We start from the raw sequence: 23,788 nt of genomic DNA on the forward strand, positions 1-23,788 counted from the left end.
TTTGTTCTCTTAACTGTTTGAAGATTTATCACCCTCACACACTTGCAATAAGTGAAATTGTCACCATTGTTTGTTCGGCATACCCTGGTAATATGAATTTTGGTAAATGGACATAAGTAACTTTGGGGTTTCGGGTACAGTGGATAAATAGTGTATTTTTTCTTCTCCTTCCATGCTGAAGGGTATGACTTGCTGTCGTTTGTTCTATAAATGCTAGCAGGTTTTGAGGTTATATCCAAGTAGCTCATGTGAACTGAGTCGATGAACGTTAGTAAGATGTTCTACTAATGAAATCATAAAAACCAAAACTGATTCTCCCTTATCTGACATCTACACTTGCATACTTTCTAGCAGAGTGATTGGATAGCAATAAGATGGGAATCATAGTTCATTCCATCCCCTCACAAAGTCGAGGAGTAAAGAAATGTTCCAACTTCTTTCCTGGCAAAGGTGTGTTAATTCAGCAAAGATCTGGGATTGAACCTGGGTTTCTATGGCTTACTGCTACCTAGCAAGTCCTTTGTTTAAAAAAATGCAATAGTTTTTAATAAGTTCAGTGGCATTTAGTTCAACATAGTACAAAATTCTGCAATATAGATTATTGGGAAAGGCTACTAATTAATATTGTGGCTTTGTGTGGATCAGAAGCCTACCTTGTAAAATAGAATAGAAATTTTTGAAGAATGATTAGTCAAAGCATGGGTTGACTTCAATTTTTGGTTTTTTTGGTTCACAGTTTACCCTCTCAGAAGGGGCGTTAGTCTTTTTTTATACTCATATTCTTGCCTTGCAGTTTTCCCCCCATGCCATGAGAGTCTTCAGAGAGAGCCTTCAGAGGAAGAGTGTGACCACGAAGCTTTTATCATTATTAGCTAGCCACCAGCAAGTGCAAAACAGTGAATCAATTGAGACTTTATTGAAAGGAAAAAAGTTGCATTTTTAAAGTGCCTTTAACAACCTTAGACTGTCTCAAAGTTCGTGCTTTACATCCAATTAAGTACTGTTAAAATGTAATCACTGTTGTAATGTAGAAAATATGGCAGCCAATTTCCACACAGCAAGGTCCCACACACAGCAATGGGATTATAACCAGATATTTTAATTTAGTGATATTGTTTGAGGGGTTAATATTGGCCAGCGCACGAAGGAGAACTCCACTGCTCTTCTTTGAAATAGTGCCATGAAATCTTTCGTCTCCGTTTGAGAGGGTATACTTTGGTTTAATGTCTCATCTGAAAGATTGGAAATTCACTGCAGTTGAATTTCAAACCCATTTCTTTTCACCCAGTGGAACTGGGCATTTGGCCAGAATAATATTTTTGACTTTTACACTTAATTTTGAAACAAATATATTGAATATTATTTGAATTCTGCTTCAAAATGGAATTTCCTTACCTACTGTGAATTAATAATTCTGCAGTTAAAATTATAGCTCATCAGTCTGCAGTATTAATCCAGCACGAATTACTGTCATCAGCATTGTATTATTGAGGCCATTTTATATATTATGGAATCTACAAAAAAGAAAAAGGGTAATAAAACGATAACATGTTAGAAATAGATGTCGGTCAGGCAGCATCTTTAAAGAGGAGGAGGAAGTAATGTCTGAACTGTAGACTGTTGGAACAGTCTACAGCCAGAATATTACCTTGTCTTTTCTCCCAAGTTTTGATCACACAAATCACCTGAAACTCATAAGGGCTATGCCTTTTGATCCTTGTAATAAATTGTATCAGCTTTATGCATAATCCTTTATCGAAAAAGTATATTAAATTTTGTTGGCAATGTAAGAATAGGTAAGCACAAATAGAAAGCAATTTCTGCTTGATTGAAGGAAAGCTTTAAATAAAGCCCGCTAAATTATTGGTTCACAATAATGTTATTTAAAAGCAACAAATGGCTGCCATTTTCTGTTAAACTTCTTTGCTGGGAGAATTTGTGTTTTGTCTGAAAAAAAATCCTTCACACAAATTTTCTCATGCCTGTATTTATATATGGCTAGCTTGCCAGAACCAACTTTATTTGAAGATGTTTAACACAGGTAGCCCAAATTGTATGTATCATGTACAATGAGGGCTTCAGGAAACTGTTGAAATTATTTGTTCAAGGACTATTCTGCCACCATATGAGTTGTCTGATACTGTTTATGATTCCTGTTATGGTATATTTTTGTCAACACAGGCCTGGTAGGTGACCTCTCCATTGAATTTCTCACCTGAACAACAGCCTATTGATTCCATTGAAGTATCAATCTTGGGCATGACTATAAGTGCCCCCATTTAGGTTTAAACAGTGTCTGGTCTAATGGTAAGAGCATATGAATAGCCTTCTCAAATGTTTGCTGGTAGTTACTTCCTTGCATGTTAGCATACCTGTCAAATCTTGATCTCTGTAAACTAGAGAACAGTCTCTGAAAATCATAAGTAGTTACAGGTGACTTTTTTTTGTAAAGTTAAACAATTGATGTTTCTAAAAATGTGATTTTTCTTTAAAAAAGTTCACAATGATCAAATGGCTTTTTCACCCTGAATTCAGTTGTGTGTGGACAGCAATCAGGTTCTGCAGCACATAGAGAGGTAGGTAAATCTCATTTGCTGAACAGGTTGCCAGCTAAATTTTTTGCACATGATGCATCAGAATGTTTGACATGTGCTGATCAAAAAAAAAAGCCTGGCTGGCTGATTCATTTTTTCTAATAATTATATAAACACTGCAGTTTGAAGGAAGATTGAAATCTTTATTACACTTCAACTTTACAATCTAAGAAATCACTGGGAATCTTGGTTGCTGCACATTACATACAGTATGATGTGTTTTCTAAAATTATAAATTAGAGCAAGTTAGATTTTTTGTGTATTTTATCAGCATGATGGTTTCTAATTTTCTAATTTCTGGTTAAATAAAAAGATTTCTAAAGATACAATAGCTCAAATGAGTAGTTTGGGGATTCTCAAGCCATTTGAATGTTTCCTCGTTAAACAATCCTTAACAGAAAAGTTTTTTACGAGTTGATAACAAAAAGCCATTAAAGAGATTTTTGGTTTTGCAGTTTCAATAGTGACTTAAAAAGAAATTCTGTGGTCAATGTATGTAATAATATTGATCTTTCACCCTTTTTCTAAACTGAAAAAAGATTAAGTTACACTTGCAGCAATTAAGGGGTTCCTATTTTCAGACAAATGTAATTGGTTGAAAGTCAGAGGAATTTGCAAATAAACAATTCCTCTAAATTTTTGGGATTATTTGGAAATATTACAGGGCCAATATGTGAATCACAAGACAAACTCTATTCATGGAAGAGAAAATCAAGAGTACAAGGATATCACAAATCAGAATTGCACATTTTAATCTAGCATTTATAATGTATTGTGGAGGTGATTTGAAGTCCAGTGAAGCACATTGGAAATATTAACTGGCGAAAGGCAGAGGTAGAGAGGCCTGAATATCAATATAAATAATGAGTAGAGTACCATCAAAAAGTTGGATCTGATAAAGATGGCAGAAAACATATCCCTTGTACTGAAATGGTTGCCATAATTTGACATAGGCCTTGGCAGGAAAATGATTGCCAACATTAACAAAGCAATTAATGCAGTGGAAAGAAGTAATAGAAAAAGGGGTTATAATTCTTTTCATGTTTGCATTTGAAGGAGCGAGGCTTTGTATTGTGGACAGGTTCCTATGGTAAATTGCACAATCTGAATCTTATTGTGATGCCTGATGTGGTAGAACGAGCTTTTATGGCGTTTGGTAATCAAATTTTAGATGCATCTCTGTACATCTCTGCTACTACTGATGGGTCAGTAGCTTTAGTTGTGTACTTGAATGCATGTTACTGCAATGGAATTGGGTGGCGTAGTTAGTTTAAACATTGACCTTTCACCTTGAGTCAAATCCAGCCCAGGCTGAAAGGGTGAAAGCCACCTGTCTGTTGACTACAAAAGTCTTTTGCGTAATGAGATTTGACAATCTCAGTCCAGTTTCATGGATACGAAATTTATTTGACAGTCTCTGAGAGGCCACAGGGTGACTGGTGACAAAAAATTGGCTATGTAGTTGATAGTGAAAAGGATAGCTGTTGATTTAGTGGGCGGAAAAGTGGCAGATGGAATTCAATCCAGAGAAGTGAGGTAATGCATTTGGGGAGAGCAAAAAAAGGCGAGTGAACACAGAATAAATGGGAGGATATTGGGAGGGATAGAGGAAGTGAGTGACCTTGGAATGCATGTCCACGGGTCCCTGATGTGGCAGGACAGGCGGATAAGGTGGTAAAGAAAGTGTATGGAATACTTTCCTTTATTGGACAAGGTATAGAATACAGAAGCAGACATGTAATGATAGAACTATGTAAAATGCTGGTTAGACCACAGCTGGAATTTTGTGCACAGTTCTGGTCCCCACATTACAAGAAGGACATAATTGCTCTGGAGAAAGTGCAGGTTTACAAGAATGTTGCCAGCGCTTGAAAATTGCAGTTATAAGGAAAGATTGGATAGGCTGGGGTTTTTTTTCCTTGGAACTGAGGAGACTGTGGGTGACCTAACTGAGATGATGTTGGTTGAGTGGGCAGAAAAGTGGCAGATGGAATTCAATCCAGAGAAGTGAGGTAATGCATTTGGGGAGAGCAACCAACCAATATCAACTAACAAGATTATGAGGGGCCTAGATAGAGTAGATAGGGATGCCCTGTTTCCCCTAGTGTTGAGGTCAATTACCAGGGGGCACAGATTTAAGGTGATTGGTAGAAGGGCTGGAAGGGACATGAGGAAAAACTTCTTCACCCAGAGGTGGTGGGTGTTTGGAATTCGCTGCCTGGTTTGGTGGTAGAGGCAGAAACCCTGAACTCATTTAAAAGGCACCAGGATCTACACCTGAAGTGCTGTAATCTGCAAGGCTATGGACTGGGTGCTGGAAGGTGGGATTAGTCCGAGCAGCTAGTATTTTACTTTTTTCCGGCTGGCGCAGATATGATATGATGGGCTGAATGACCTGCTTCTATGCCATAACTTTTCTGTGGTGTGGCAACTGGAAAAGAAAATGTTGCATCATAACATCTAAGCTTGACTTTTCAAGTGCTCTCCTGACTGGCCTCCAGTTTGCCACCCTACGTAAAATGGATCTAAAACTCAGCTACCAGCATTCTAATTCATACCAAGCCCTGTTCATCCATCACTGTTATTCTTGCTGGCTTGTTTAGCTCCTGATCAGGCAACACCTCGATTTTTAACATTTTCATTCTTGTTTTCGAATCCTACCATGGCCTCACCCCATCCTAACTCTGTAACTTCCCCAACCCACAACCTTTCGATATTTTTGCACTCCTTCAATTCTGGCCTCTTGTGCATCCCTGATTCATGTTGCTCCACTATTGCCAGTAATGCCTTCAGCTGCCTGGACCCAAAATTTTGGATTTCCCTCTGTAAGCCTCAGTACTCCTCTACCTTTCTCTCTTCCTTTAAGATATTGCTTAAGACCTAACTGTATTATTCAAGCTTTAGGATGTCTGTTCTCATAGCTCCTTGAATCAAATTTTAATATTCCTGTGAATGGATGTTTTACTATGCTAAAGGTGCTACACATTCTTGTATGAACTGGACAGAATGTTGCATTGGTAGTAGGGGATGCTTTTTTGAGGCTGGATCTCAGGGATATTATTTGGGTAGAGTCGAGGTTATTGCATTTGGAGTACCTGAGCTAGGAGTACTTGATGTGACATGCTGATATAAATTGGGAAGATTTCTGGTCACCACCACCAATGTTCCTCACTTTGAGCTCTGAAATATCCTCCCCTTTCTGGGTTTCCTCTGAAACTGCTTTTGTTCTTAAACCTGTAATATCTCACTTTGCAGCCTAACCAAGGTCAAGCCCTTCCAAGGTAAGGGATTACGTCATCAGCTATTTTTTTTATAAGCGGTTCCAGCTAATGAAGCCGGAACCTTCTGGGCAAGTAGCAAAAGAACTGTTGGTGAAGCAGATTCCGCAAATTATTTTAAATGAGAATTGACAAGTTGCTTGAACAAAAGGAGCATCAAAGTGCTTGGGAAGCAAGCAGCAGGATGGGATTAAAATAATTGGCTAAAATGAGAGAAAATCAAGTGGAGACTTGATGAGTCAAGTGGCTTATTTCCATGCTGCAACATTGGCCCAGAAATTGCCTGTAAAATAATAATGAGTTCATGGCACAGTCAGTGTAAAAATAAAACAGCATTTCATGACAAAGCAGAGATATATTATGAGTTTCAATTCGCCACAAATTGCTAGATGGTTTGTGCTGATCCCACATTAGCCTTACTATCCCACCATGAGCCTCCCTATTGAAATTCATTGCATGTCAAGTAATTGCTGGATATGAAGAAAGATATGCATTTCTGTAGTGCCTTTTGCAACCACTGGATGTCCCAAAGCACCTTACATTCAATTAAGTAATTTTGTTCTGAAGTACAGTTACTGTCGTAATTCGGGACAGGTGGCAGCAAATTTGCGCATTGCATACTCCCATCAACAGTAATGTGATAATGATCAGATAATCTGTTTTGGTGATGTTGAGGAATAAATATTGGCCAAGACACTGGGGATAATTGTCCTGCTCTTCTTCAAAATAGTGCTGAGATCTTTAAAGTCCACCTGAGAGGACAGATGGGACCTTGGCTTAACGTCTCATCTGAAAGATGGCACCTTTTGCCCTGAATACTGCACTGGATGTCAGCCTGGATTATTGTGCTCAATTCCTGGAATGGGACTTGAATCCACAATCTTCTGTCTCGTGATACAAGAGCGCTGCCAACTGAGCCACAGATGATACAGAAATGTGCCTTTAATGCAAATTAATCTTGACGTTGTAATTTAGGGCTGGTAATTCATGTAAGAGGTTCTGTTAATGATGTGATTAATTGCCCTGACATGCTACTCCACTTTGGAGGCCCAAGTAGGGAACAATTCAACTGTGGGTAAAAGAAAGATACTTTGGATACTCGACATCAGTACAAAACAAAACACATGTTCTGGAAATATTCAGCAGGCTAGGCAGCATCTGTGGAGAGAGAAACAGAATTAGCATTTGAGGTTGTGACCTTTTATCAAAACTGCCACAGTTGTCATGGCCTGACACATTCACTCTACTATTCTCTCCACAGATGCTGCCTGACCTGCTGAATACTTCCACCATTTTCTGGTTTTTATTTCTGATTTTGAGCACCCATGGTATTTTTCTTCTGTATTTGTGTTTAAGTCATTGCCATTTGTCTTCCACGAATACCACCGTCCAACAGCATTTCCTTTTGTCTCTTTTGCCTTGTTCACCGTCATTGCTTTTGGTTTCCCTTCTTGTGTTTGATCAGGGACCTATCAAAACTTGCTTTCACAGCCACGTTTCTTTCCTCAGCAACCGCTGCCAGTTTGTTCTTATTCCACATGGATTCTAACTGCAATTCAGCTCTTCATGTTTCAGATCCACCCATTGTCACAGTTATCAATGTTCCTCGGATCCTGAGATCCACACTCATGCCAGCTCTCACCCTCTCTCTTCAGCAGCTGACCCCTTTAGCTGTCTTGATCAGTGGTTCTATTTAATTGTTCATCTCATCCACTGTTTCAGCAAAAACATTTTTCTTTCTGGTGTCAAGGATTGTAAGCCTTTACAGCTCTTGGATACCAACACCTCTCTATATCCGTTCTTCCCTTTCCTTTGACATCATCACTCTTTCGAATCTCAATCCTTGTATTTTCATTATCCCCTCTGACCCCGAATGATCAAAAATGAATGAAACTATGGTATCTCACTCTGTCAATAGTAAATTGTTCCTGGATTTTTAAAATTTCATATGAAAACATTTCATTTTACATAGAAACATAGCTCACATTTCCTTTGTTTTTTTTTCTTTCTCTCAGTCCACTCTTTTACCCTTTCTCTTTCTATCTCTGGCTCTAATTTATCCTCTTTCCTCCTCCGATACTTGCTTTCTACCCTTTTGTTTTATTGGTTAAGGGGATGGACCATTCATGAGGTCCCTAATGCAGCTCTGTGGCCTTATTAATTTCCATTTGCAGTGCCAATAGAGTGCAATCTGAAGGGTGGGATAAAAAGTTTAGTTTTGTCGCTCACCATGAAATGCATCATTCCAGCAATTTTTGAACTCATGTCATTCTGTAACACACATCCTCTCTGAGTGACAGCATATTAGTCCACAAATGTGATAGACTGCTGGACTACCTACAGTAGAGCTACTTGACTGCTGTTGATATTACTTGAATAAAGAACATTTTGCTTAAAACACAGGGTTCACTGTTCAGAGGCTTATACTGATATGTCAATTAATCTGATAGGTCATTGAAAAAATTCAAAGATATTCCATTTGTGCATCATCTATTTGATGCAACAAAGGAAAAATCTTAAAGTTACACGTTAATTTAAGCTTCTCCTCAATAATATTCTATCAGGATTTCACTCTGTAATTTGGTGTCAAATTGACCTTGTGGAATTCACCTAATTGTCTCATTTTGGACATTTGATAATTTACAAAATCCACTAGGGAAACTCTGCAATTGGATATATGCTGTACTTACTTTTGTATTCAGTTCAAATTACAGACGACTTAAAAATGCAGGAATGCTATAAAACACAATTGGTTGAAACACAATGCAGAATGCCATTATATAGTATTCTTAGGATGTTTAATTCCTGATTGCATTCTACTGAGGAAATTGCAGGCAGTAATGATCAGTTGAGAGTGGACATGTATATTTAGGTGTCAATCTTTCACTGCAGTTAATGCATTGATAACTAATATATAACTGGTGCATTTAGTTGACAAAGAGGAGCACAAAGTGTTTGGGGAAGCAATCAGTCTCACACTAGTTAGCCTAATTTGTTCCTTAAGTTAAATTTCAATTAATGTAGTCTATAGGTGGATTAACATAAATTGTTAAGATTTAAAGAGGTGCTGCTTTTTATGCATTTTTGAAGTAACATATATCTCTTTGTTTTGAACACCTGCAGCTCCCTTTTGACTTGAGCCGACTTTTCGCATGTGCCAGGGCTGCTGAGATATAAGGGAGGAGGGCCATTCAGCATCTGAGGGAGAGGAAGGCGAGTTGGCTTTGTGGGTGTGCACCTTTTGTGAGTAGGCAGTTCAGTTAGGGGTCCTGCATCTGTGCTGTTTGCCTGTCCCTATCCTATTTAATTTGAACACATTTTGTTTCAAATTTCTGACATTTGCATCACTTTTTCTTTTAGTCATTGGTTGAAAATGTCTGCTCCATAATTGATAAGCTCTTGTAAAAGAGGTGTTGAATTGCTCATTTTTAAATTCATTCGTGGGTGTTGCTGGCAATACCAGCAGTATTGTACTTGAGAATGTGGCGATGAGCTTGCTTCATGAACTGTTTAGTCCATGTGGTGAACATACTCCCACAATGCTTTGAAGTCGGGAGTTCAGGATTTTGACCCAGTGACAGTGAAAGAATGGTGATACATTTAGTCAGGATGGTGTATGGCTTGGAGAGGAAATTGGAAATGAAGGTTCCCATGCACCTGCTGCCGTTGAAAAGCAAAATAAAATATTATCTAAATGGAGAGAGACTACATAATGCTGCACTGCAGAGAGGTGTAGGTGCCCTCCTGTATTAAACATAAAAAGTTTGCAAAAATAAAAGCAAAAAACTGCGGATGCTGGAAATCTAAACCAAAAACAAAAATACCTGGAAAAACTCGCCGGTCTGACAGCATCTGCGGAGAGGAATACAGTTAATGTTTCGCGTCCATATGACCCTTCAACAGAACTAAGGGAAAATAGAAAAGAGGTGAAATATAAACTATGTCTATCACTTGCTGCTTATGCTGTTTGGCATACAAGTAGTCCTGTGTTATAGCTTCACCAAGTTGACACCTCATTCTTAGGTATGCCTGATGCTGCTCCTGGCATGCCCTCCTGCACACTTCATTGAATCATGGTTGATCCACTGGCTTGATGCTAATGATAGAATGGGGAATATGCCGGGCCATGAGGTTACAGATTGTGTTAGAGTACAATTCTGCTGCTGTCTCATGGATGCCCAGCCTCGAGTTGCTAGATCTATTTGAAATCTATCCCATTTGGCACAGTGGTAGTGCCACACAACATGATGGAGGCTATCCTCAATGTCAAAGCGGGACTTCGTCTCCACAAGGCCTGTGCGGTGGTCATTGCTGCCGATACTGTCATGGACAGATGCATCTGCAGTAGACAAGTTGGTGAGCATGAGGCCAAGTATGTTTTTCCCTCTTGTTGATTCCCTCACACCTGCTGCAGACCCAGTCTAGCGGCTATGTCATTTAGGACTCAGCCAGCTCGGTCAGTACTGGCGCTACCAAGCTACTCTTGGTGATGGACATTCTGCGCCCTTGCCATGTGGTGTTCAACATGGAGAGCACTGATTCATCAGATGAGGGTGGGCAGTACATGGTAACCAGCAAGAGGTTTCTTTGCCCATGTTTGACTTGATGCCATGAGACTTCCTTGGGTCCGGAGTCGATGTTGAGGACTCCCAGGGTAATTCCCCCCTGACTGTATACCACTGTGCTGCCACCTTTGCTGGGCCTGCCCTGACGGTGGGACAGGACTTACCCAGGGATGGTGATGGTGGAGTATGGGACATTATCTGTAAGGCATGATTCCGTGAGGATGGCTATGTCAGGCTGTTGCTTGACTAATCTGTGAGACAGCTCTCCCAATTTTGGCACTAGATGCTTGTAAGGAGGACTTTGAAGGATCAACAAGGCTGAGATTGCCGTAGTCGTTTCCGGTGCCTAGGTCGATGCCGGATGGTCGGTCCAGTTTCATTCCTTTTTTATGACTTTGTAGCGGTTTGTTACAACTGAGGGGCTTGCTCAGCCATTTCAGAGTCAACTACGTTGCTGTGGGTCTGGAGTCACGTGTCGGCCAGACCAGTAAGGACGACGTTAGTGAACCAGATGGGTTTTTACAATAATCGACAATGCTTTCATGGTCATCACTCAACTTTTAATCCCAGATTTTTATTGACCTCAAATTCCACTATCTGCTGTGGATTCAAACACGGGTTCCCCAGAGCATTACCCTGGGTCTCTGGATTATTAGTCCAGCGACAATACCACTACGCCATCGCCTCCCCATTGCACAGGATGAACGTTGAGATCATGTTTCTTCTTTGTGGGAGAATTCTAGAACTATGGGGTGTAGTCCCCCACTTAGACGGAGATGTGGTGGAACTTCTCCTCTCAGAGGGTCAAAAGGAAGCTTTGGAATTTTCTAACTCAGAGTGCTGGAAACTGAGTCATTGAGATAAACGTATTGCTGAACTATGGGGAAGTCGAGCATTATGGGGAACAGGCAGGCAAGTAAAATTGAGGCCACAATCAAATCAGCCATGATTTTATTGAGTAGTAGACTTAGCTTGAGTGGCCGTGTAGCAAACCTCTGCTATTTCTTATGTTGTTGCCCTTCTGGATGGTAGAGATACAGGTTTGGGAAGGCCTGACGAATTGCTGCAGAGCATCTTGTAGATGGTACACACTGCAACCATGTACTCCAGTGGTGGAGAGAGTGAATATCTAAGATGGTGGATGGGGTGCCAGTCAAGTAGGCTGCTTTGTTCTGGATAGTATTGAGCTTCTTGAATGTTGTTCGAGTTCCAATCATCCTAGCAAGTGGAGAATGTTCCATTACAACCTTGACTTGTGCCTTATCAATGGTGGAAAAGCTTTCGGGAGTCATGATTTGCAGAATATCCAGCCTCTGCCCTGCTTTTGTAATCACAGCATTTATGTGGAATAGATAGAGTGGACAGGATAAAATTGTTTCCCTTGATGGAGAATTCTAGAACCAGGGGACATGGATTCAAGATAAGTGGCAGAAGGTGTAGGGGGGACATGAGGAAGAATTTTTTTATGCAGAGAGTGGTGTGTGTCTGGAATTCGCTGCCCAAGTTGGTGGTAGAAGCAGAAACTTTAAACTCTTTTAAAAAGTACCTGGATCTGCACCTAAAGTGCTGTAAGCTGCAGGGCTATGGGCCGGGTGCAGGAAGGTGGGATTAGAAAGGGCACCTGGATGTCCTCGGGCTGGCATGGACAAGATGAGCTGAATGGCCTCTTTCTGTGCTGTAACTTTTCTACGGTTCTATGTGGCTGGTCCAGCTAAGTTTCTGGTCAATACACAGATGGTGGGGTATTCAACAAGGTGTTAAAATTGAATGTCATGGGGAGGTGGTTAGACAGTCTCTTGTTGAAAATGATCATTGCTGACACTTGTGTGACACATATGTTATTTGTCGCTTGTCAGCTCAAGCCTGAATGTTGTACAGGTTTTGCTGCATGCAGACAAGGACTGCTTCTTTATTTGAAAAATTGCGAATGGAACAGAATGTTGTGCAATCATTAGTGAGCGTCTCCACTTCTGACCTTCTTTTGGGCAGAAGGTCATGAATGAAGCAGCTGAAGGTAGTTGGGCCTAGGGTACTGTATGAGGAAACTCCTGCAGTGATATCCTGTGGCTGAGGTGATTAATCGTCAATAACCAGAACCTTTGGCTGGCATTGGCGTCATACCTAGCACAATGGAGAGTTTTCCCCTAATTCATATTGACTTCAGTTTTACTAGAATTCCTTGATGTCACTCTTGGTCAAATGCTGCCTTGATATCAAGAGCAGTCACTCTCACCCCACCTCTGGGATTTGACACACCCATCCATTTTTGGATCAAAGCTTTAATTAAGCCTAGAGCCAAGCGATCTTGGTAGAACCTTTTTTAAGCATCAGTCAGCAGGTTATTAGAGAATAAGTGTCACCAATAGCATTGTTGACCACCCCTTCCTGAATTTTGCTGATGATTTAGAGAGGGTGATGGCTTGGTAATGAGTGGATTTACTCGGCTTTTTACAAGACAGACTAAACCTGGGCAATTTTCTCTATTGCGGGTAGGTGCTAGTGCTGTACTGGAACACCCAACAGCTTGGATAGAGGAATGACTAGTTCTGAAGCACAAGTTTTCAGCTTTACAGCTGTGTTGTTGGGGCCAGATACCCATACTAAACCCAGTCCCCTCAGCAGTTTTTTGATACAAATGGAACCATTGGAATTGGCTGAAGACATACTTCTGTGATGGTGGGCCCTCGGGAGGAGGAAACTGGATGTGCCATCAACTTGACAATTCTCGCTAAAGATGGTTGCAAATGCTTCAAACTAGCCTTTTGCACTGCTGTGCTGGGCTCTGACTTCCTTGAGGATGGGGAAGTTCCAGGAACCACTGCCTTCTATTAATTGTTTAACTATCCGCCATCATTCATGACCAGATGGTAAGACTGCAGAGTTTTGACCTGAGCTGGTGGTTGTGGAATTGCTTAGCTCTGTGTGCATGCTGCTTCAGCTGTTTAGCATGCATGTCGTCTTATATTATAGCTTCACCAGATTGGCACCTCATTTTTAAGTATGCCTTGTATTGTTCCTGGTGTGGTGTTCTGCACCCTACATTGAACCAGTATTGGTCCCTAACTTGATGATAATAGAGTGAAGGATATGCTGGGCCATGAGGTTACAGATTGTGGTGGAATACAATTCTTCTGCTGTTGATGGCTCACAAAGCCTCATGGTGCACAGTTTTGAGAATTTGTTTCTGAATCTACCCCATTTAACATGGTGGTAGTGGTTTCACAGCATGGTGGTGGGTGTCCTCAGTGTGAAGAATAGACATTGCCTCCCCAAGCATTGTGCAATGGTCACTTCTACCACTGTTGTCATGGGCACATGTGTCTGTGACAGGTAGATTGATGTGGATGAGATCAAACAGGTTTTTCCTTTGTGTTGGTTCTTTCACCATCTGTCGCAAGTCTTGTCTGGCAGCTGTGTTCTTCGGGACTCTGCCAGCTTGGTCAGCAGCCCTGCTACCGAGCCACTCTTGGTGACAGATATTGAAGACTCCCACCCAGTGTCTATTCTGTTACCTTGTTATCCTCAGTCCTTCTTCCAAATGGTGGTCAACATGGAGGAGGACCAGTTCATCAGCTTAGGGCAGACGTTGGCTGGTAACAAGCAGACGGTTCTCATGCGCATGTTTGCCTTATGAGACTTCATGGAATCAAAGTCTGGAGTCAGAATTGAGGGCTCCCATGGCTACGCCCTGTAAACCACCATACCCTAATCTCTGTGATTCTACCCTGGTGGTAATGGAAGAGCCTGAAACATTGGCTGCAAGGCAGGATTCTGTGAGAATGACTATGTCAGGCTGTCACTTGATTCACCTGTGGGGCATATCTCCGAATTTCAGTCAAGTCCTCAGATGTTGACATGAAGGATTTTGCAGGTCGGTGATGTTGAGTCAGCCTTTGTTGTGTTCAAATCATAGCTTGATGCTGGGTGGTCTGGTTTTAATATTATAATTTTTAGTGGTTTCGTACAATTGAGTGGCCTGTTAGGCCATTTCCAGAGGGCAGTTAAGAATCGCCCACATTGCTGTGTGTATGGAGTTACATATGGGCCAGACTAGGGAAGGATGGCAGATTTCCTTCCCTAAAGAGCTTTAATATGCCAGATGGGTTTTACAACGATCTGATAGTTTGGTGGTTATCATACTTTGTGTCAGTTAACTGTATTAAAGTTCCTTGAGTGCCATGGTGGAATTTGGACTCATGTCAATGGATCATTCTTCCTTGCCTCTAGATTACTAGCCCATTTACATAACTACTATGCTATCATATCTGTAACAAATTAATATTGTTCAGAAGAAAGATTATTGACCTGAAGTTAACCATTTTTCTCTCTCCATAGTTGCTGCCAGACCTCCTTTATATTTCCAGTGTTTTCTGTTTTTAGTTCAGATTTCCTGTTACCACAGTACTTTTCTCTTACACAAATTAATATTTTGTACATTTTCAATTTTACATTAACTGCTTAGATTTTGCAATCAAGAGCGGAGGTGTTGCTGATTAATTAAAATTAATTTGCCTTTTGTGGTGGTGATTTGTTTGACTCTCTAATTCCTTGAAGGGTGGGAAGCCCTGATATGGCATCGAGTAGCTGAAGCCTAAAGAAACAAAACACTTGAAAATTGGGGCTGCCCTCTTTAAATCAGAGGCAAATACAGGTTGATTTGATATAGGGGTTTAAATAATGATGGGATGGGAATAGATAGAAATAGACTTTCCAATCATCATGGGAAGATAGATAAGATTAAATGTATGAGATTCAGAATAGCTAGCATGAGAAGTAATGTTTCGTTGTTCTCTTGATAAGGGAATTGTGGCATTAGATTGTTAAATTGCTAATATGTCACCATTATTTAAGCAAGGTAGGAGAGAGAAACCAGGCGATTGCAGTTCTGTCAGTTTAACTTAAGTCCTGGGAAAGTAACTAGAATCTGATGTCAGAGACAAAGTGACTTTGCACATGGACAAATGTGAACTATTGGAGAGTCTATCTATATGGATTCCAGAAGGCATATGGTAAGGTTGTGCATAAGAGATAATTAGCAAAATTTGAAGTGCACAGAATTAGCGGCAATCTAGAGACATGGGTTGAAAGTTGGTTGGGAAGCAGACAGAGTGGACAAGGAAACATTGAGGGAAGCACCCCTTTGGAGGGTCTGAGGGTTCCAGGGATCGTTGGTAATGGAGAGGAGAAGGCAGGATGTTTCTGGAATAGTTGGCATTTGGTGCAGACAATCCAGCCAAAATTGGTGATGAGTGGCTAAATCAGTCATGTGCGAACTACCATTCTGCACCCCATGGAGCTGAGGAAATGAAGATGGGGGCCATATTAGGGTTGCTGATTGAGTTAACAGAGAGTAAGTGTTCCATGGGGACCAGTGCAACAGGGGTGGGTGTGAGGAAGTGTTTAAGCATATTGACTGTTGCAGAAGTATTGTGACGAATGGAGGTCTGACATCTTGGTCATTGAGATTTGAAAAGTGCAGTTGTAAGTGTCTTGGGGAGAGTTTCACTTTTTTAAAAAGCAGCTTTGTGTGTGTCCTGGCCAATGTTCCTTCAAAAGATATAAACACCAAAAGATACAACATTAACTGGCCATTCGTTTCATTTACTGCTTGTATGAAACTTTGCTATGTGGAACTGGCTTCTGTGTTTATGTAAAAAAAACTACAATTCAAAAGTAATTTATTGGCTGTGAAGTGGTTTATGACATCCCAAGCATGTGATGAGCTTTTTTTTCTATCTGTCCATCCATCCTGGCCTAGATTTGAGTTCACTGCATCTCTCCTTCCCGGTTTCTTAATTTTTAATTTCAGTGATGTTCTGCTTCATGGATTCATTGAGGAATTTCTCAGTTGAAAATGTCATGTTTTTAGATACTGCATGGTTAATTTTGTTCTGTGGACCAGTTTTGAGCAGATTGATTCTTTGGAATCAATTAAAAACAAAGATATCTAATCTATTCACACAATATAATGATTCTTTATTTTTCTACACCACAGCTAGTCATTTTATTTAATTTTTTACATAATAGTCTTGTTATTTTCTCCATGTTACTGTTCATTAGTGAACATTTTGGCGTTATATTGCTTGAGTATGTCCAGGAACTGATTTCTGTCCTGACCTAACCAAATGTATCAATAGACTTGAGGATACCTATTCAGCATAATACAGACTAGTTCTTTTTTGGGAAGAATCCCTTCATTAATATTTTGCTTCATACTGTCTTTCACTTGAAGATTACTTGATATTAATATGTCGTATGGATAATGATTCCTTGATACACTAATATTCTCACTCACAACTGTAAAGTAACTGCATTCTAAAGTTTCAGATAAGGGGGAGGTGCTCTTCACATATACAAATTGGTTTTATTATTGATATTGTAAAAGCATTCTTAAGTAAAATGTACATTTGGCAGTGTTTTCCTCTGGCTTCTGGAGTACAGTTATTATCAAATTTGAGTATTCATTCTGTCATTTTCAAGTACTTGGTCTGATTAACACTTAAAATAGTTCTAAATTTATTTCAAAAATTATTCCCCTCTTGAACTATGTGTTTATAGTTGTGCAATTTTTGTTTGTCCTTAAGTTAATAGGAGCAACAGTTGGCCATTAAGCTCTTGGAGCCAGTTTCATCATTTAGTTAGATCATGGCTGATCTGCACCTCAACTCCATTTATCAGCTTTGGATCCATATCCCTTGATATCCTCAGTTTATATTTAAAAAAAACCTATTAATCTCAGTCTTGAAAATATAAAATGACCCAGCATTCACAGCCTTTTGGGGACGAGAATTCCAGCTTTCTAAGTTTTGTGTGAAAATGTGCTTTCTGATTTTGCTCCTGAATGACCCAGTTCTAATTTTAAAATTGTGTCCCCTTATTCTTGATAACTCCATTAGAGGAAACAGCATTTCTCTTACTTATTTAATTAATTTATTTAAACACCTCAATTAGATCACCCTTTACCTTCTAATCTCAGGGGAATACAACCCAAGTTTATGCGGCCTGCCCTCATAATTTAACAGGGAGATTGTGTAGTGATAATGTCACTGGGCTGGTAATCCAGAAGCCCAGGCTAATGCTCTGGGGACAAGGGTTCAAATCCCAAAATGGCAGCTGGTGGAATTTAAATTCAGTTAATAAATCTAGAATTACAGTTAGTCTTGACCATGGTTGTTGTAAAATTCTATCTGGATTACTTATGTCCTTAAGGGAAGGAACTCTGCCGTCCTTACCCGGTCTGGCCTACATTAACTCCAGACCCACAGCAATGTGGTTGACTCTTAACTGCCTTCTGAAATGGCCTAGCAAGCTACTCAGTTCAAGGGCAATTCAAGATGAGCAACAAATGCTGGCCTTGCCAGCGATGCCCAGATCCCATGAAAGAATAAACAAAAACTCTTTAACACTTGGTATCATTTTGGTAAACCTGTACTGTACCCCTTCCAAGGTCACTTATCGCCTTCCTGACGTGTGGTACTCTAAGTTGAATGCAATACCCCAGATGGATCTGACCAAGGCTCTCTGTGACTGTTATATAACTTCATCCCCTTTGTATTCCAACTATCTTGTGATAAAAGCCAAATTTCCTTTTTACTACCTTTTGTAGCTGGCCACCAGCGTTTTTGTGTTTGGTATACCTGAACGTCCAAATCCTTTTTCTCCTCCACGTTTTTGAGTCTCTAGCCATTTTTTTTAAAAAAAAGGTCTTTGTTGGTTCCAAAGTGGATCACCTCTTACCTCTCCACATTAAACATGCTGAACTGCTTAACCAACTGACATTTTAGTTTGATAACACATTTCATGATACTGTTAAGTTCCATCAATGTCTATATACGGGTTAGCAACCTAACCAGTGTGAGGGCAATCTGTCGTCATGTTAATTGTTAAGGTTGATTCGGAGTATATAGTTGTTTAGGCAGGTGTCCTCTTCCCCCACATCGTCTTTCCCTTAACTAAGCACTCAGTCACAGAGAATGACCATCTAGTAGAGGAACAATCCACTAGTCCAGGATATACGATGTAGCCAATCCTGTGTGAGACCAAACCTTCAAGGTCATTTCTAGCTTCTCACGGGCATGCCAGGCTTCAAAATTTAATTTTTATCATTCCTAGGCTATTTTTCCTTTTCTAATTGCCTTGAATCAAAGCAATACCTGTAAGTCCAGATAGTCTCAGATGTTACCAATCTTCAAATCCCTATTAATTTGAAGTTCATTAACCCCAATATACTTCACCTCCAGTTACTTCGTTAAAGTTGCTTGGCCTAAATAGCTAAGTGGTTATGGTACTGGGCTTGTAACCCCAAGATCAAGAGTTCAAATGTCACAATGGCAAACTATGAAACAATGTAACTTCATCTGAATAGGAACAGATGGAAACATGTTTGTACTCGAAAGAGTTACTGCATTAAAGTTTACGTGTGCAAAGTTTAAAATAACAGGAATTTTTAATAAACTGGAAATCTATAGGGACTAAACAAAGATGATTTTGCTACAGAACAGCAGTCATTAATTATCTGTTAGGCATGTGAAGTATACAAAGTGGAAATTATCTTAGGGTGATCAAAGAATCTTGGGCTTTTGTAGAAACACTTGAGTCCAGCTCTTAAGCTTCTGATGATGTCTGTTATAAATATTAGAAGAGTTGGAATTCTGAATTGTATTTGCAAATATGGCGAGCACAAACTCAGTATTATGTTTATCTTGTTAAAAATAATGTCTCTGATTTTGTGGTTAAAAATTGAGGTAAATTGGGCACCAGCTTCGAGTGTCCACTCATTTGTGATGAATGCAGGCATCAAGAGGTTGCTGCCAGTGAAGCCCTGTTTCTACAGAAACTGCACTATTAACTGTATCTCACTGAGACTCAACATTCAGATACATGTAATATATGAAGCTGCGGTACTTAGGTGATGGCTATAACCGCAACACTAGCCAGAAAAGTTGGGTCTTGAGCATTTAAGTGCAAGTGAATAGCTACGCTGTGATAAGTCTTAATTATTGCCAATCAACCCCTCTGGCATTGAAAATTAATTGCGGAGTCTCATTCCTTCAGGATTTAATTATTGTTGGAGATTTAAAAAATGAAGCTAAATTTTTTTGTCCCTTTTATCTCTCTCTTAATCACCTCTATCGTTTGCTCTCTTTATTTCACTTTCTGTGCATAATTTGGCATTGAATGAACTATTATAATTTTCACTTCCAGAAGACATTTGATTGTTTCCCCCTTTCCTGACTATCACGTGGGTACTGTACTCAAAGTGTGATTTAATAATCACTTCCTCTGACTTGTATTCTATTGTTCTAAAGATCTCTACATACAACATGCCATGACCACATCCAACTGGGAGAGTTTAGGTTCTGCATGCCTCAGTAAGGATTCTTCAAGCTGATTGGATAAAGAGACACATCATAGTTTTCCCTGTTCACACAGGTCCCAGATTCTCTGTAGAGGACACTGTGTTGTTTTGGTTTTCTAATAACTGTAGCTTACATTGTAAAATTTGGGCTACACGTCTATCTTGTTGTAAAGTTGTAATTTTAAATTCTAATTTGAAGTGGCAGACTCTGCACTTGATAGTAGAGTTATATCATTCGGGTTGACAGGGGACAGGTTAGAAACACTGGGCAGAATTTTACAGCCCCACTTCAGTGGGGACGGGGCTGTAAAATGCGGCGGGCCATTATAATCCCCATTGATTCGGCGGAACGTAAAATCCTGCTGCTGTAAAATTCTGCCCACTGTGGGGTGCTCCATTGCATGATGCAGTGATCTATACTGTTTCTATTTTATATCAATGATTTAGATCAGAATCTCAAAGCAAATTAGACAATTGTAGCAGATGATACTAAACGAGGTGAAAGTGGGATTAAATAAGGCAGAATGGAAATTGTGGAGTATTTGAACAAAACTGCAAGTGGGCAGAACTATGACAGATAAAATTTAATAGAGACAAAGTGAATTATGGTACACAGGCAGGAAGCATGAACCAAACGTTCTCATGATGCTGAAATAGCTTAAGATGAAATCGAAAAAAACATAGGCATCATGTCTAGTAAGACTCCTAACTTGTCCAACCTACAGAGGAGCAGTCCGCAAAACCAGCAGAATGTTTCACTTAGCTTTCTGTGTATTCAAGGCAATCAGATACTCCACTGACAAAGATCTGAAAATGTGATAATCTTCACGTTTGCAAGATGCTGCCTGACCTACTTAGTTTTTCAGCCTTTTCTGATTTTATATTTCCCAAAACTACAGTACTTTGCCTTTTGTTAAAGGAATTGTTAATGGTAGTTGCTGGTGTCTAACGCCCTTTTTTCAAAATGGACACTGCTTGGGCCTGTTTTCAATTTACTGGTACCTAACCACACTATCCAGTGACTTACAATTGTTAGCTAAGATAGCTTGTAAATTTCTTGTGACCTCTCAACACTTGAAGTAAATAAAGTTTATCCTGAGGATTTATTGTTGGTGTGCCCATTTAGTGTGTCTAGGTCTTCCATCTTATTTACATTGATGCCATTAATTCTGCCTGTGTTATTTCTATTTGAGGAGGATATGTTGTTTATGTCTTCCCTTCCAACTGCTTGGAGGAAGTAGTCATGGATTTTACCAGCCCTCTGGGGACGGCTGAGATGTAGGGGTGGGACCTGGGGCCTGTAAAATGGCGAGGGAAGTCAGTAGGTAGAGTTCCTGTTGTCTTTCTGCCACTTTAGCATCAATGGGGAAGATGATTGATAGCTTTTCTGCCCAGAGGTCAATTGAATCACTTGTGGCCAAGTAAGGGCCTCTTCTCTCTGCTGCTGTCATTTTACCAGTGGCAGGTGATGCCCTCTGCCATGTGTGAACACTGCCTAGTGAATCTGGTGGCCTCCCTGCTGGCAGGATGGGGTGGTGGGGGGATTGGAGAGGCTGGGGGGATGTTGCCCTCCTCTTCAGGAACACTTTGGTTCACAGACAAGCAACCCCACCCACCTCTATCGCCAGGGCCTGTTACTTGTGCCCTCAGACCCCACTTACTGGTTGGGCGAGCAGTATCATTCCATGGTGGTCCTCTTCTTCCGGATGCAATCCTAGCGATGGTGTTGCTGTGCTGCTGACCCTCTGATTGGCTAGCAACTCCTTGGGGAAGGGATGTGTCCTTTAAAGCGACAATAGCCATGAGGGCAACTAATTAGTTGTCTAATTCTTGTAACATGTGACCGAGTGTTCTGCAAACAGCTGAGGCAGTGTTGCCCCTGACCTTCCGGCCTGTTGGTGTGACCCCTGCTGCGAGCATAAAATGAAGCCCATAGATTGTGCACGAATGGCTGAGGGGGTGTTGTCCGCAATCCCCCTGCCACCACTGCCCAGCTTTCTGGCCTATCATGGGACTCCCGCTGCAAACATAAAATTTATCCCATGGATTCTACACTGTCTTTGCTGTATTTTGTTTTGAGTGGATTTGTATTTTTTTGGTTCCGCTCTGTTTTGCCTTCCTGCTGTTCAAGCCTTGAAAGAATTTGTTACTATTAGGATATGCATCTTCAGTTCTGCTTTTATGCAGGTCTTCCTTACAGCCTCTGATCATTCTTTGAAGTTATTTCTCCATGTCATAATATTCGTCACAGTGAGATAGACATATTTTTAATCATTAAGGGAATCAAGGGTTATGGGGAAAAGGCAGGAAAGTGGAATTAAAGTTTTGTCAGATCAGCCATGAATGGCAGAGCAGACACGATGGGCCGAATGGCCTACTTCTCCTATGCCATATGGTCACATAAGGTTGGTATGCCATTCATGGTATGGTGGACAGCTTTATATCTTTACCTAAGGAAATAACTTTTAACAATTGTTCACACCTTTCATTTTTATTGAAAATATAGTAATTAAAAAAAAACTAGTGATAGATTCAGTTCATGTTGGTAAATTGTGTTGGCTATGCTTTTGTAATTATTTATAACAGGCCATAGGTTTTGTCTTCTCACACAGTGTCTAACTGTACCTGAACAAATGTGGTTAAGAAGGTCCAATGTAAAATGCCCAATATAACGTCCAATGAAAAATGTCAAAGATTATCATTTCAAGTGGAGTCTTGGATAAACAATGCCCTCCTGTGAAATATAGTTAAACTGGAGCTAAATTAAAGAATCTCTATGGACTGAAATATTTTATGGCTGCAACAAACCTTTGAGGATCACTGAAGTTTACCATTTGCTATGTAAAAAGTTCTTCCTTGCATTCCCTGCATTGCCCAAAACCTTAAATCTGTGTCCCCTAGTCCTTGGTACCATCAGCTGTTGGGAACAGATTTGCTAATTACTCTGTCAATATAGTAAAGACAGAAAGTGCTGGAAATACTCAGCAGGTCTGGCAGCATCTATGGAGAGAGAAACCGAGTTAGCGTTTTGAGTCAAATATGACTCTTCTTCACAACTCATCTTCTGTCTCCACAGATACTGCCAGACCTGAGTATTTCCAACACTTGTTTTTATTTCAAATTTCCAGCATTTGCAATATTTTGCTTTTACTCTCAATATGTCTTGGCACCGTTAAAGACCTGTGGACCGTGCCATTTATTCAGTATTGCCACTCCCTACCCCTTCTTCCAAGATGCACGTTGAATAGCAGGCCGTGGCAGGCCACTTTGGCTTACGAAGGAGTGTAGAGATTTGCTGCAGCAAGTGTAACAGAGGAAGCATTTTCTGCCTTATCCTAATGGTCATTAGGTCAGCCAAAATGTGGGCCAGCAATCTGGGCAGGGTGCCATGGATTATATCAACGTCAAAGTGGGATTAAATGTTGGAAAATGTTCAGTTAACTTACCAGGAATGACAAGGTGGGAAACTGCGTTGTGACCTTATATTGACGCACTGCACTTCAATTTGTGGCATGAACTGTTAGTTATTAGCTGTACTTACCACCACCTCAGTTTCTCAGCACCACTTCCTTCAGCAGGGACATTAGCTATGTCCAGGTATTGCACCTCCAACACTTGGGAAATACACAACAATAACTTAGATGTATATTGTATTTATATAGTTCCTTTAACAAAATGAACCGCCCCCCCCCCCCCCAAAAAAAACAAGGCGCTTTGCAGGAACATTATAAAACAAAGTATGACACCGACCAACATAAGCAGATATTAGGCAGATGACCATAAGCTTGGTCAAACAGGTTTCAAGAAGTGCCTTAAAGGAGGAATGCAAGGCAGCAATGCAGAGGCTGCAAGGGAGAGAATTCCAGAGCTTGGGGCCGAGGCAACTGAAGCCATGGCCACCAGTGGTGGAGCAATTATAATTGTGATTGCACAGGAGGCCAGAATTGGAGGAGCACAGCTATCTCGGAGGTTGTGGATTTGGAGGACATTATA

General features: G+C 40.4%; 1 protein-coding gene across 4 annotated transcripts in view; it reads left to right on the forward strand.

The window, feature by feature from the left end:
- The window catches only part of apc (APC regulator of WNT signaling pathway), a 258,558-nt gene that overhangs the window by 72,651 nt on the left and 162,119 nt on the right, over positions 1–23,788 (forward strand). For 2 of the 4 annotated variants that reach the window (XM_041185626.1, XM_041185628.1), the window contains exon 2: positions 8,996–9,115. The exons of the other annotated variants lie outside the window; for them this stretch is intronic. The gene's annotated coding sequence lies outside the window, so the exon portion shown is untranslated. The remainder of the gene's footprint in view (positions 1–8,995; positions 9,116–23,788) is intronic. 4 annotated transcript variants of the gene reach the window in all.

Source organism: Carcharodon carcharias, chromosome 4 (assembly GCF_017639515.1).
Source record: "Carcharodon carcharias isolate sCarCar2 chromosome 4, sCarCar2.pri, whole genome shotgun sequence".
Taxonomy (NCBI): domain Eukaryota; kingdom Metazoa; phylum Chordata; class Chondrichthyes; order Lamniformes; family Lamnidae; genus Carcharodon; species Carcharodon carcharias.